The following is an 11729-nucleotide window of genomic DNA, read 5'->3' as shown; positions in this document are numbered from 1 at the left end:
GTTCTTTGTGGCAGAAGTTTTTACTGGTTCTCCAGGAAAGTATGTTGCTCTTGCGGAAACTATTAGGGGATTTCAACTAATCCTTTCCGGAGAATTAGACGGCCTACCTGAACAGGCTTTTTATTTGGTGGGTAACATCGATGAAGCTAGCACGAAAGCTATAACCTTAGAAGAGGAGAACAAATCGAAGAAATGAAATTAAATCTTTATGTACTGACTCCTAAGCGAATTATTTGGGATTGTGAAGTGAAAGAAATCATTTTATCCACTAATAGTGGCCAAATTGGCGTATTACCAAACCACGCCCCCATTAACACAGCAGTAGATATGGGTCCTTTGAGAATACGCCTCCTCAACGACCAATGGTTAACAGCGATTCTGTGGAGCGGTTTTGCGAGAATAGTTAATAATGAGATCATCATTTTAGGAAATGATGCGGAACTGGGTAGTGATATTGATCCGGAAGAAGCTCAAAAGGCACTTGAAATAGCCGAAGCTAACTTGAGTAAAGCTGAGGGTACGAAAGATTTGGTTGAAGCGAAGCTCGCTCTCAGACGAGCTAGGATACGAATCGAGGCTGTCAATTGGATTCCCCCATCCAATTGAAGACAATCCAGTGGTTTATAGTTGATACAAAGAAAAAGGGAAGAGGGGTAGAAAAAGTTATTAGATAGCGAAGCGAAGTAAGTCCAATGCTATCTAGTAATTTTTCTACCTACTTACCTACTATTGGATTTGAACCAATGACTCCCGCCGTATGAAAGCAATACTCTAACCACTGAGTTAAGTAGGCAATTTATCACCACAAAGGAAGACCCATTACTTCGATCGATTATATATTGAATCCCTTTTCTAAGCAATACCGCTCTGTTATTGGTCTGTTATATACTAAATACTAAACTAAATACTAAACAGATACAGATCAAAGGGGTATCCTCTGGCATTAGAAAATATTCATCTTGACAAGAAATTATCTATATGTTAAGATATCTCTGATAAGGGCTATAGCTCAGTTCGGTAGAGCAACTCGTTTACACGTGCGCCAATGCTTTTCAAAGGAGCTTATTATGCAATGAACATAATCGATCTTATTGCAAAATCAATGTCTTACTTCATAGATTCGAGAGAATAGGAGAACAGTAGCCTGACAAACAGTCGGTTCAGTCCGATTCAGGTGCCAATTCAGGTGCCTAATCAAATAGAACCCTTATGGATTTGCTAGTTGATAAGGTAAATATCCAGCCCACTAAATGCTAGGCGTAATGAGGATAAGGGCCTCCAAAAAACTTCTTTTCGTTCTATGAACTTTAAGGTGTATGAAGTCTCATAGTTAACTCTTGCAGTGGAACGATAGAGACTCCATTTCACTTAGGTTGATTTAATTTAGACCGGAGGCAGACCTAAGTCAAGGTAATCCTCCTTTGAAACACTTTGGTATTGCTCCTAGATAGATCATAATACAAAAAATCAATCAGAGCACAGGGAGCCATCTCATTATCTTTCCGTAAAGAAAAACTATGGTGGACTAACTGATCTTTAAATCAGTTTATGAAAGAGCCCAATGCAAAAAAATGCATGTTGGGTCTTTGAAACAGTTCAAATCATTTCGATAATAATCCGTTTGATCTGTTTTACCGAGAAGGTCTACGGTTCGAATCCGTATAGCCCTAATATGCCCTTTTTTAGATTTTAGGATCTCTATCCTATGTTTTCTTTAGTTTAGTATAGTTTTCATTTTCTCATTAGTATTTGTTTATAGACTGGATAGGCGCCTGCGACATAGAATAGAGATAAAAGCATTACCAAAGGCTCATTCATCGAAAATCAAAATCATACAGACAGGAAAAGAAAAACGAATTTCTATCAAATCAATAGAAGAAAGGATCCTTTCCCTGATTTGAATCCCGTCCTCCTTCAAATAGGATATCTCTAGACTTCCCTATAATAACTGCAATGATTTTATCCATTTTGCGAATTCCTACTTTGTTTTAAGTATATTTATTACTTTGTTTATAGATACATTATGTAAATTGATCAACTTTAAATAGAAAAAATAAAGTAAAGAGTAAATAAGAAAACAGAATATTCTGTCTCATAGTTCTGAAATAGAGTTCTTTATTTTTATTTTATAGTATTACTTCTCATTAATTATACTGCATAGATTAGTCCTACTATCTTAATTAGGTTCTAATTTAGTAGTATTCTCATTTTTATTTAATAGTCTCTTATTATTTTATTATTAAATATTAAATAAAGGATAGAGCTATTCTTTTTTCTAGAGATTCTAGAGAAAGCGAGACAAAGTGAAACGAGAAAGTTTTCTTTATATAAGAATTAGATCTACATACACCATATCTAAATAGAATGGAAATCCAAAAGAAAGGGAGTTGGGATTCCATTGGATGAATCTTTAAAGAAGATGCAGCACAGAGGAAACAAAGGCTAAACTTAAACTAAGCGCTTTTGTTTGAACAAAAAAGATTCTTGTTTCACCGAGGAAAAGAGAGAAGTTCTGGATAAATTGACAATGCTGAATTGAATTGACTAATTTAAGTTCCGCCTATTCCACATTAATGGGAGTACATTATGTTTCTGCTTCACGAATATGATATTTTTTGGACATTTCTAATAATAGCAAGCCTTATTCCTATTTTGGCATTTTCGATTTCAGGACTTTTAGCCCCGGTTAGTGAAGGACCAGAGAAGCTTTCTAGTTATGAATCGGGTATAGAACCCATGGGAGGGGCTTGGGTACAATTCCGAATACGCTATTATATGTTTGCGCTCGTTTTTGTTGTTTTTGATGTGGAAACCGTCTTTCTATACCCTTGGGCAATGAGTTTCGACGTATTGGGTGTATCCGTTTTTATCGAAGCTTTGATTTTCGTGCTTATCTTAGTTGTTGGTTTAGTTTATGCATGGCGAAAAGGAGCCTTGGAATGGTCTTAACTGAATATTTAGACAAAAAAAAAGAAGGAAAAGATTCTATTGAGACAGTTATGAATTTGATTGAGTTTCCCTTACTTGACCAAACAAGTTCCAATTCTGTTATTTCAACTACACCAAATGATCTTTCGAATTGGTCAAGACTCTCCAGTTTATGGCCCCTTCTATACGGTACCAGTTGTTGTTTCATTGAATTTGCTTCATTAATAGGCTCACGATTCGACTTTGATCGTTATGGATTGGTACCAAGATCAAGTCCTAGGCAAGCAGACCTAATTTTAACAGCCGGTACGGTAACAATGAAAATGGCTCCCTCTTTAGTGAGATTATACGAGCAAATGCCTGAACCAAAATACGTCATTGCTATGGGAGCCTGTACTATTACAGGGGGAATGTTCAGTACGGATTCCTATAGTACTGTTCGGGGAGTTGATAAGTTAATTCCTGTGGATGTCTACTTGCCGGGCTGCCCACCTAAACCGGAGGCAGTTATAGATGCCCTAACAAAACTTCGTAAGAAGATATCGCGAGAAATAGTTGAGGATCAAACTCTATCTCAAAATAAAAATAGATGTTTTACTACCAGTCACAAGCTTTATGTTAGGCGCAGTACTCATACAGGAACTTATGAGCAAGAATTGCTCTATCAATCACCATCTACATTAGATATATCTTCTGAAACTTTTTTCAAATCCAAAAGTTCAGTACCTTCCTACAAATTAGTGAATTAGGAGAGGGGCTCTTTTGTGTAGAAAAATAAAAAGCAGGGCAATCTTTCAAACTTGCATCCGAAATGTGAAATATTTATACAAAGAGGGAGAGATGAAGACAATGCAGCAGGGTTGGTTATCTAATTGGCTAGTCAAACATGAGGTGGTTCATAGATCTTTGGGCTTTGATCACCGAGGAATAGAGACTTTACAAATAAAAGCAGGGGATTGGGATTCCATTGCTGTCATTTTATATGTATATGGTTACAATTATTTACGCTCCCAATGTGCTTATGATGTAGCACCCGGTGGATCTTTAGCTAGCGTGTATCATCTTACGAGAATACAATATGGTATAGATAATCCAGAAGAAGTCTGCATAAAAGTCTTTGCCCAAAAGGATAATCCTAGAATTCCGTCTGTCTTCTGGATTTGGAGAAGTGCCGATTTTCAAGAACGCGAATCTTATGATATGGTGGGAATCTCTTATGATAATCATCCGCGCCTTAAACGTATCCTAATGCCTGAAAGTTGGATAGGCTGGCCCTTACGTAAGGATTATATAACCCCCAATTTTTATGAAATACAAGATGCTCATTGAATGATAAGAAATTCATGCTCACTTATACAACACAACTCCAGATTTTATTCAAGTCAAGGAATATTTTTAGGTTCTTTTCCTAGATGAAACGGAATACCTATTTATAATTAATTCCTAATTATACAAAAGCATTCCAGATAGACTGAGCAAAAAAAGGGTTTCATTTGGATTCCCCTATTTTGAAAATCGCATATTAATTTCCTTCATATGAACAGAAAAATAGGATGACTCAAAGAAGTTCTCTACCAGGAACTTTGTACCGCGCACATTACTTAGCACAACTAGGAAAATAAGATAAGATAAAGATAAGCAAGACTAAAAAAATATTCGTCGGAATAGCGGAATACAAAATTAAGAAACGCAAAAAAATAAAGGGGAATCTCACCCCCTTCTTTATCATAAAGAAAAGATATATTTTAAAACTTCTTTAAAAGAAAAAGAAGTGCCTCTATATTTATATTATAGATTTATCCACTTAGATGAATAAATATTATTAATGAATATGTATCACAATCCATCTCGAGGTATTTGGATCAATACCTATTCGGTGGATCTTTTTTTTTTTTTTCTCTGCCAGGAACCAGATTTGAACTGGTGACACGAGGATTTTCAGTCCTCTGCTCTACCAACTGAGCTATCCTGACCTTTTCTTGTGCATCATCCTAGTAGAGTATTTGTATCTATGTCAATTAAAAGGACTAAAAATTAATTAAAGTATTTCAAATTTTAAATTTGAAAATGGGGGGGGTAGTCCTATGCATTGTGCATGGTTTACTTAAATAAAACTTAAAAATAGAGTGAATAACCAAGATTTCTTGCCGATACTCTAATAAAAAAGAAATCTATTCAATGAATAGGATAAGATCCATTGAGTTCTCTTCGCATTCCTTTGTGAAAGAGTAGAATGAGAAAGCTAATGAATCTTAAACCCATTGCATTGATAAAAAGAAAAAAAAGTGCATTGATAAAAAGAAAAAAAAAAAGAGGATAAATAATAATAATATAGTATAGTTAGGGAATAAAAGAGGATTTGGGGATAGAGGGACTTGAACCCTCACAACTTATAAAGTCGACGGATTTTCCTTTTACTAGAAATTTCATTGTTGTCAGTATTGACATGTAGAATGGGACTCTCTCTTTGTCCTCGTCCGATTAATCCACTTTTTTAAAGATCTCGAAAACTTTGAATTTTAATTGAAGAATTTGATTATTCAATATTCGATTGGAGTGGATTCACAATAATGAAAAAAAAAAATTATGATATGAGTTTTTATTTCATAATCATTATCATTTCTAATTTCATTTTTAAAAAAGATAAAGAACCTATATTATAATTAGAATATAATATGAGTTCTGTGATTAATCGTTTGCTATGTCAGTATCTATACGTGTTTATTAAATGTATAAGGTATAAAACCCCTCTTTCTCTAATTTAGAACTAGAAGGAATTCCACTAACAACACAACGTAATTAACTCGATTCGTTAGAACAGCTTCCATTGAGTCTCTGCACCTATCCTTTTCCTTTGTATTCTAGTTCGAGAACCCCTTGTTTTCTCAAAACACGGATTTGGCTCAGGATTGCCCTTTTTTAATTCCAGGGTTTCTCTGAATTTGGAAGTTACCACTTAGCAGGTTCCATACCAAGGCTCAATACAATCAAGTCCGTAGCGTCTACCGATTTCGCCATATCCCCATTTCCCTCTTCTTTGAGACCAGGATTCCTTGTGTAATTTCATCCATCTCTTAGTTTTTTTTTTGAATCATTGAGTTCATCACTCAACGTAGTCTAGCAGTTCAGTTCGACTCTATTTGAGAGACCTCGCTTGCTTATTGCAATTCAGAATTGAATTGATTCTATCCTTGATGTATTTGCAATTCAATCCGAATCAATATATCCAAAAGTTTTTATCTCCCCCACCTCCCGTCTTACTTTTTTATAGTATTCAAAATTATACTATAACGCTTGATATTTATTCTTTTTTTCTAATCAGAATTAGCAATTTTATTTACTCTGACTCTATGTTCCCCTTAGTGAAATATTAATCCTCAAATTATTAACAAATAATAAAGTCTATAATGATCGAATGAAAATACCAATAAATTCTATAATTTTATTTTTTAATATCCTATAGTTAAGCATATCAAGCTAACTTTATCTTTAAGAAGTTTTAGTATTTTTTTATTTTTATAAGTATAACTTCAAATTTAGAACTAGTTAATAGCTAAGATTAATAACTAATATCTGAGATTTTACGGATTTCCTATACTATACCTATTTCTATTTGTTACACTATTTCCGTTATGTAAGCCCACTTAGCTCAGAGGTTAGAGCATCGCATTTGTAATGCGAGGGTCATCGGTTCAAATCCGATAGTCGGCTTTTTTTTCTCTATCGATGTTCTACGAACAAGAATCTCTTTTTTTCCGAATTAAATGGAGAATCCAGGATCTTTTATGTTTTTTACCTTACAATTTTGCTAGATACAAAACAATAAAATAAATAATATATATACAAAAAAAAAAGATTTTGATGAAATTCCATTTTTTGGGGTACTTTAGTTGATTTTACTCTGTTTATCCTGTAGTTTAATTCAGTTTTAATTTCGATGTATTCTGTAATGTAAATACAATGAAATTAATTGTGTAAAATGAAATTTCAATAAAATAAAAAAAGGAGTCTTCATGTCCCGTTATCGAGGACCTCGTTTAAAAAAAATACGCCGTCTGGGAGCTTTACCAGGACTCACTAGAAAAACACCTAAATCCGGAAGTAATCTTAAAAAAAAATTCAATTCTGGAAAAAGGAGCAATATCGTATTCGTCTTCAAGAAAAACAGAAATTGCGTTTTCATTATGGTCTGACAGAACGACAATTACTTAGATATGTACATATCGCTGGAAAAGCAAAAAGGTCAACAGGCCAGGTTTTACTACAATTACTTGAAATGCGTTTGGATAATATCCTTTTTCGATTGGGTATGGCTTCAACCATTCCTGGGGCCCGCCAATTAGTCAACCATAGACATATTTTAGTTAATGGTCGTATAGTCAATATACCAAGTTTTCGTTGCAAACCCCGAGATATTATTACTACGAAAGATAACCAAAGATCAAAAGGTCTGGTTCAAAATTATATTGCTTCATCGGACCCGGGGAAATTGCCAAAGCATTTGGCGATTGACACGTTGGAATATAAAGGACTAGTAAATAAAATCCTAGATAGGAAGTGGGTCGGTCTCAAAATAAATGAGTTGTTAGTTGTAGAATATTACTCTCGTCAGACTTGAACTTAACGAAAAAAGGAAAGGTTCATAGAATTTTCTTCCCCTTCCCCTTTCCCCGAACTAAATCGCCCTAAGACCATTACCATTAATTTGTATTTTCCCATCAACTAGCTAAAATTGATTAACCCTAGGATTAGGATCCTTTTTTCTTTTTTCCTCTATGTGTATTTTACATACCACAGTAATTTGCTATAGAGAATTTCTAATTTCTATTAAATCAAAATAAGATAATATAAGATATTATATTATTGCTGGAAAAAATTGTTATTTGATTGATACATTGTGATCCTTAACGTTGATGAATTAAGAAAAACGGAAAGAGAGGGATTCGAACCCTCGGTAAACAAAAGTCTACATAGCAGTTCCAATGCTACGCCTTGAACCGCTCGGCCATCTCTCCTACATAACTTATTATGGAAAATAAACTGAGTGAATAGCGAGTTTTCTTATTCCTGCAGTACAGGTACAACCGCAACCACTCGGGGGTTCCATAGTTCTATTGGAAAAATTCCTTTTGATCTAAGTGGAAGGATACAGGATTTTTTACTAGAAATTGCGCTCGCTATAAAATAAAAGTTTTAATTTGGGTTTTCCCGCAACTAAAGAAAAAGAAAATGGAAGAATTCTTCTTATTGCATAATAAAATAAAGAAACCTTAGAATTCCGTTTGCATAAGATACGCTACACCATACTATCGAAATCAAAAATAGGGTATGAGACAATTAATAACTTTGAAAACACGAAATAGTTGATAACATAAGTTGTTGTTCAGAAATAGGAAAGTGGAATGAAATCCAGTCTTAGTCAAATATTTCATATCTCTTCGTGTCCAAGCAGAAGGAAAAGGATACAATTTGAGCTGAGCGGAAAATCCATATCTCTCTTATCCATTTAAAGCATATGGATTTAGAGTAGAGCATATGGATCAATCTATTTATAATTATAAGAATCGAATGTGTTTGTTTTTATGTTATTTTGTGAAGGAATGAAAACAATTCTATATAGAATGGGTTGGGAATTATGCCTAGATCCCGTGGAAATGGAAATTTCATTGATAAGACCTCCTCAATTGTAGCCAATATTTTATTGCGAATAATTCCGACAACCTCAGGAGAAAAAAAGGCATTTACTTATTATAGAGATGGTGCGATTTGACTCTTTTTTTGCTTTTTTTTAGCCCTACCTATACCTCAGTCTTACGAAAAAGAGAGGGGGGTTGGCATAGAGAGAACCAAATTTGTAAAGCAAACAAACCCACGCTTCGGGAAGGTGAGGCGAAACTAACAATTCCTTCCGTCGTGTATCCTCGATTGATGCGGCTTCAGATACTTCAATTGTAGATTTGAGTATTGAGCGAAAGGTTACACCTACAGGATATGGTATGGTATGGATTACAGGCCAATCCTACTCTATTAGTATCCGTAGGCAGCATAGGGGAGAAAAGCACTACACCTAGAAATAGGAATCAACAAGAGAAAAACTTTGTTAGAAATTACCCCTTTCCTGATCGGTATCAGGGCTGGGAAGAATGGTTGGGATAACAAACAACCATCAGGTTTGTACTTTGGATACCCCTATAACCATCAAAGATCGTTGAAGTAGCTAATTCCTCTAAATAGGAGGCGTTGAGAACAAAGAAATTATTGGAGCTATCGTTTTCCTCTAGCATTACATTAATAGAATTCATTGGTGTTAAGAAAAACCTCTTGTGGGAAGGTTGGCTAGAGATTTCTTGGAAAAATACCAGCCCCTTTCGGTTCATAATGAGACGGGACTAATTCTATTTTGATTCTATAGATTATTTCGCTTAGTACTATTATGTACAGAAGGGAGGAGCCGTATGAGATGAAAACCTCATGTACGGTTTTGGAACGGAGATTTTTTGAATAGAATGAACGACCGTAACGGATGTTGGCTCAATCCGAAGGAAATTATGCGGAAGCTTTGCAAAATTATTATGAAGCTACGCGACTAGAAATCGATCCCTATGATCGAAGTTATATACTCTATAACATAGGCCTTATACACACAAGCAATGGAGAGCATACAAAGGCTTTGGAATATTATTTCCGGGCACTAGAACGAAACCCCTTCTTACCGCAAGCTTTTAATAATATGGCCGTGATCTGTCATTACGTGCGACTATCTCCACTATAGAAAGAAAAAAAAAAAAGAGAGGATCAAATTTTCTAGTAAATACTAGAAAAAAAGGGCTTTCTACATAGGGATCGTAAAAACAACGATTTTTCCCTATCAGCTGTAGGAAGGAAGGACACTTCACGAGAATCAAAAAACGAAGAAAGTATGGCCTATACTACTACTCTATGGATAAAGTTTCTCAAATTGATAGAGAAAGCACCGTAAAGATCAATTAGTGAGCGACTGGGTCGATACAACTAAAAAAAACTGCTTACTTATCCCATGATATGGGGCAAAATTTAGGAATCCGCTTATGTAATAGAGCCGATCCACTAAGGGATTAAGCAGCGGTGTAGTATCAGATCCCAAAGATAGTAAGTTCTTTTTTCTTTCTTATGGAAAAAAGTCTTTTTCAAGGATTCTATAGAGATTTCATATATGAAACCGGGATAGTTACCTCTCAGAAAATTTGAACGAAGGCTCTATATCTATCTATGCTTCATTCTTCTGAAGGTGGGAAAAAAGATCAAACTGATTATTGATAAAAATTAGGGTTTGAAACTTAGGTAATTAATTTCTTCTGCTTAACCCAAGAACAAATTGGATCGATTTTTGATAAATCGAATTCAGTTAAGATAGGGGAAATTCAGATAGCAATTTCTGAGCCGTATGAGGTAGGAAACTCTCAAGTACGGTTCTAAGGGAAGGAACTTCCTATTCCGACCGAGGAGAACAGGCCATTCTACAGGGTGATTCGGAAATTGCGGAAGCTTGGTTTGATCAAGCTGCTGAATATTGGAAACAAGCTATAGCGCTTACTCCGGGAAATTATATTGAAGCACAGAACTGGTTGAAGATTACGAAGCGCTTTGAATTTGAATAAGACCATGCTCCTTCTTTTTCATAAAATGGGTGGTTTGGTTGTTGATCCATTAATCAAATAAATTAGGTCGTAAGATCGAATCAAGAATTTCATTATATCCATTTCTTATACCTTCTATTTTATATGATATTTCATAAGAATAAACCATAGGGATAGGGTCTAGAATAGAAGTAATAAAGTGAATAAAAAGAGGGGGCAATCTAAATATTGCTAATATATTAGGACCATCTTATTAATAATTCTAATGAGTTATCTTGGAATTTAGAATCAAATAAAAAACCCTATATTATGCTCAAGGAAAGTAGATATAGATAGGAGCTTATGCCCTCAAAAAAAATACACTAGTTTCTTAAATTAAAAATAAAAAAGATTTTTTTCTTACGTCGAGAAATATTTGTTTTTCAAGATAAACAATGTCCGTTAGGCACCTAATCTTTATGTCATAATAGACCCGAACACTTGCCTCGGATTGACTTCAATATATAATTGCTCCAGTGAATAACTAAAAAAAAAATAGAAGGATGGTAGATAGTAAAGAAAAGAACTAATCACAATATCTATCTTTCAAAATCTATCTTTCAAAATCTATCTTTCAAAATATATATCTTTCAAAGATTCACTAAAAAGACAGTTGGCGGGTCTCTTTGTATGTCTTGTCCGGAAAGAGGAGGACTTAATGATTATTCGTTCGCCGGAACCAGAAGTAAAAATTGTTGTGGATAGGGATCCTGTAAAAACATCTTTTGAGGAATGGGCCAGACCCGGCCATTTCTCAAGAACACTAGCTAAGGGCCCTGATACTACCACTTGGATCTGGAACCTACATGCTGATGCTCACGATTTCGATAGTCATACTGGTGATTTGGAGGAGATTTCTCGAAAAGTCTTTAGTGCTCATTTCGGGCAACTTTCCATTATCTTTCTTTGGTTGAGTGGCATGTACTTTCATGGCGCCCGTTTTTCCAATTATGAAGCATGGCTAAGTGATCCTACTCACATTGGACCCAGTGCTCAGGTAGTTTGGCCTATAGTAGGGCAAGAAATATTGAATGGTGATGTAGGCGGGGGTTTCCGAGGAATCCAAATAACCTCTGGTTTTTTTCAGCTTTGGCGAGCATCTGGAATAACTAGTGAATTACAACTCTATTGTACTGCAATTGGTGC

General features: G+C 35.0%; 3 non-coding genes across 3 annotated transcripts; 1 reads left to right on the top strand and 2 right to left on the bottom strand.

The window, feature by feature from the left end:
* Positions 1-4828: 4828 nt before the first annotated feature.
* TRNAF-GAA (transfer RNA phenylalanine (anticodon GAA)) lies at positions 4829-4901 on the bottom strand. Its single transcript has one exon. It is a non-coding gene; the product is annotated as a tRNA-Phe (tRNA).
* A 1665-nt stretch (positions 4902-6566) lies between these two features.
* On the top strand, positions 6567-6639 carry TRNAT-UGU (transfer RNA threonine (anticodon UGU)). The gene has a single exon. It is a non-coding gene; the product is annotated as a tRNA-Thr (tRNA).
* Positions 6640-7856: 1217 nt separating this feature from the next.
* Positions 7857-7943, bottom strand: TRNAS-GGA (transfer RNA serine (anticodon GGA)). The gene has a single exon. It is a non-coding gene; the product is annotated as a tRNA-Ser (tRNA).
* Between the last annotated feature and the right edge of the window lie 3786 nt (positions 7944-11729).

The sequence above is a fragment of the Triticum urartu genome, unplaced genomic scaffold (assembly GCF_056163025.1).
Source record: "Triticum urartu cultivar PI428250 unplaced genomic scaffold, HENAU_Tu73 scaffold2, whole genome shotgun sequence".
NCBI lineage: Eukaryota > Viridiplantae > Streptophyta > Magnoliopsida > Poales > Poaceae > Triticum > Triticum urartu.
The sequence above is the reverse complement of the archived record's forward strand: the minus strand, read 5'-3'. Positions and strand labels throughout refer to the sequence as shown.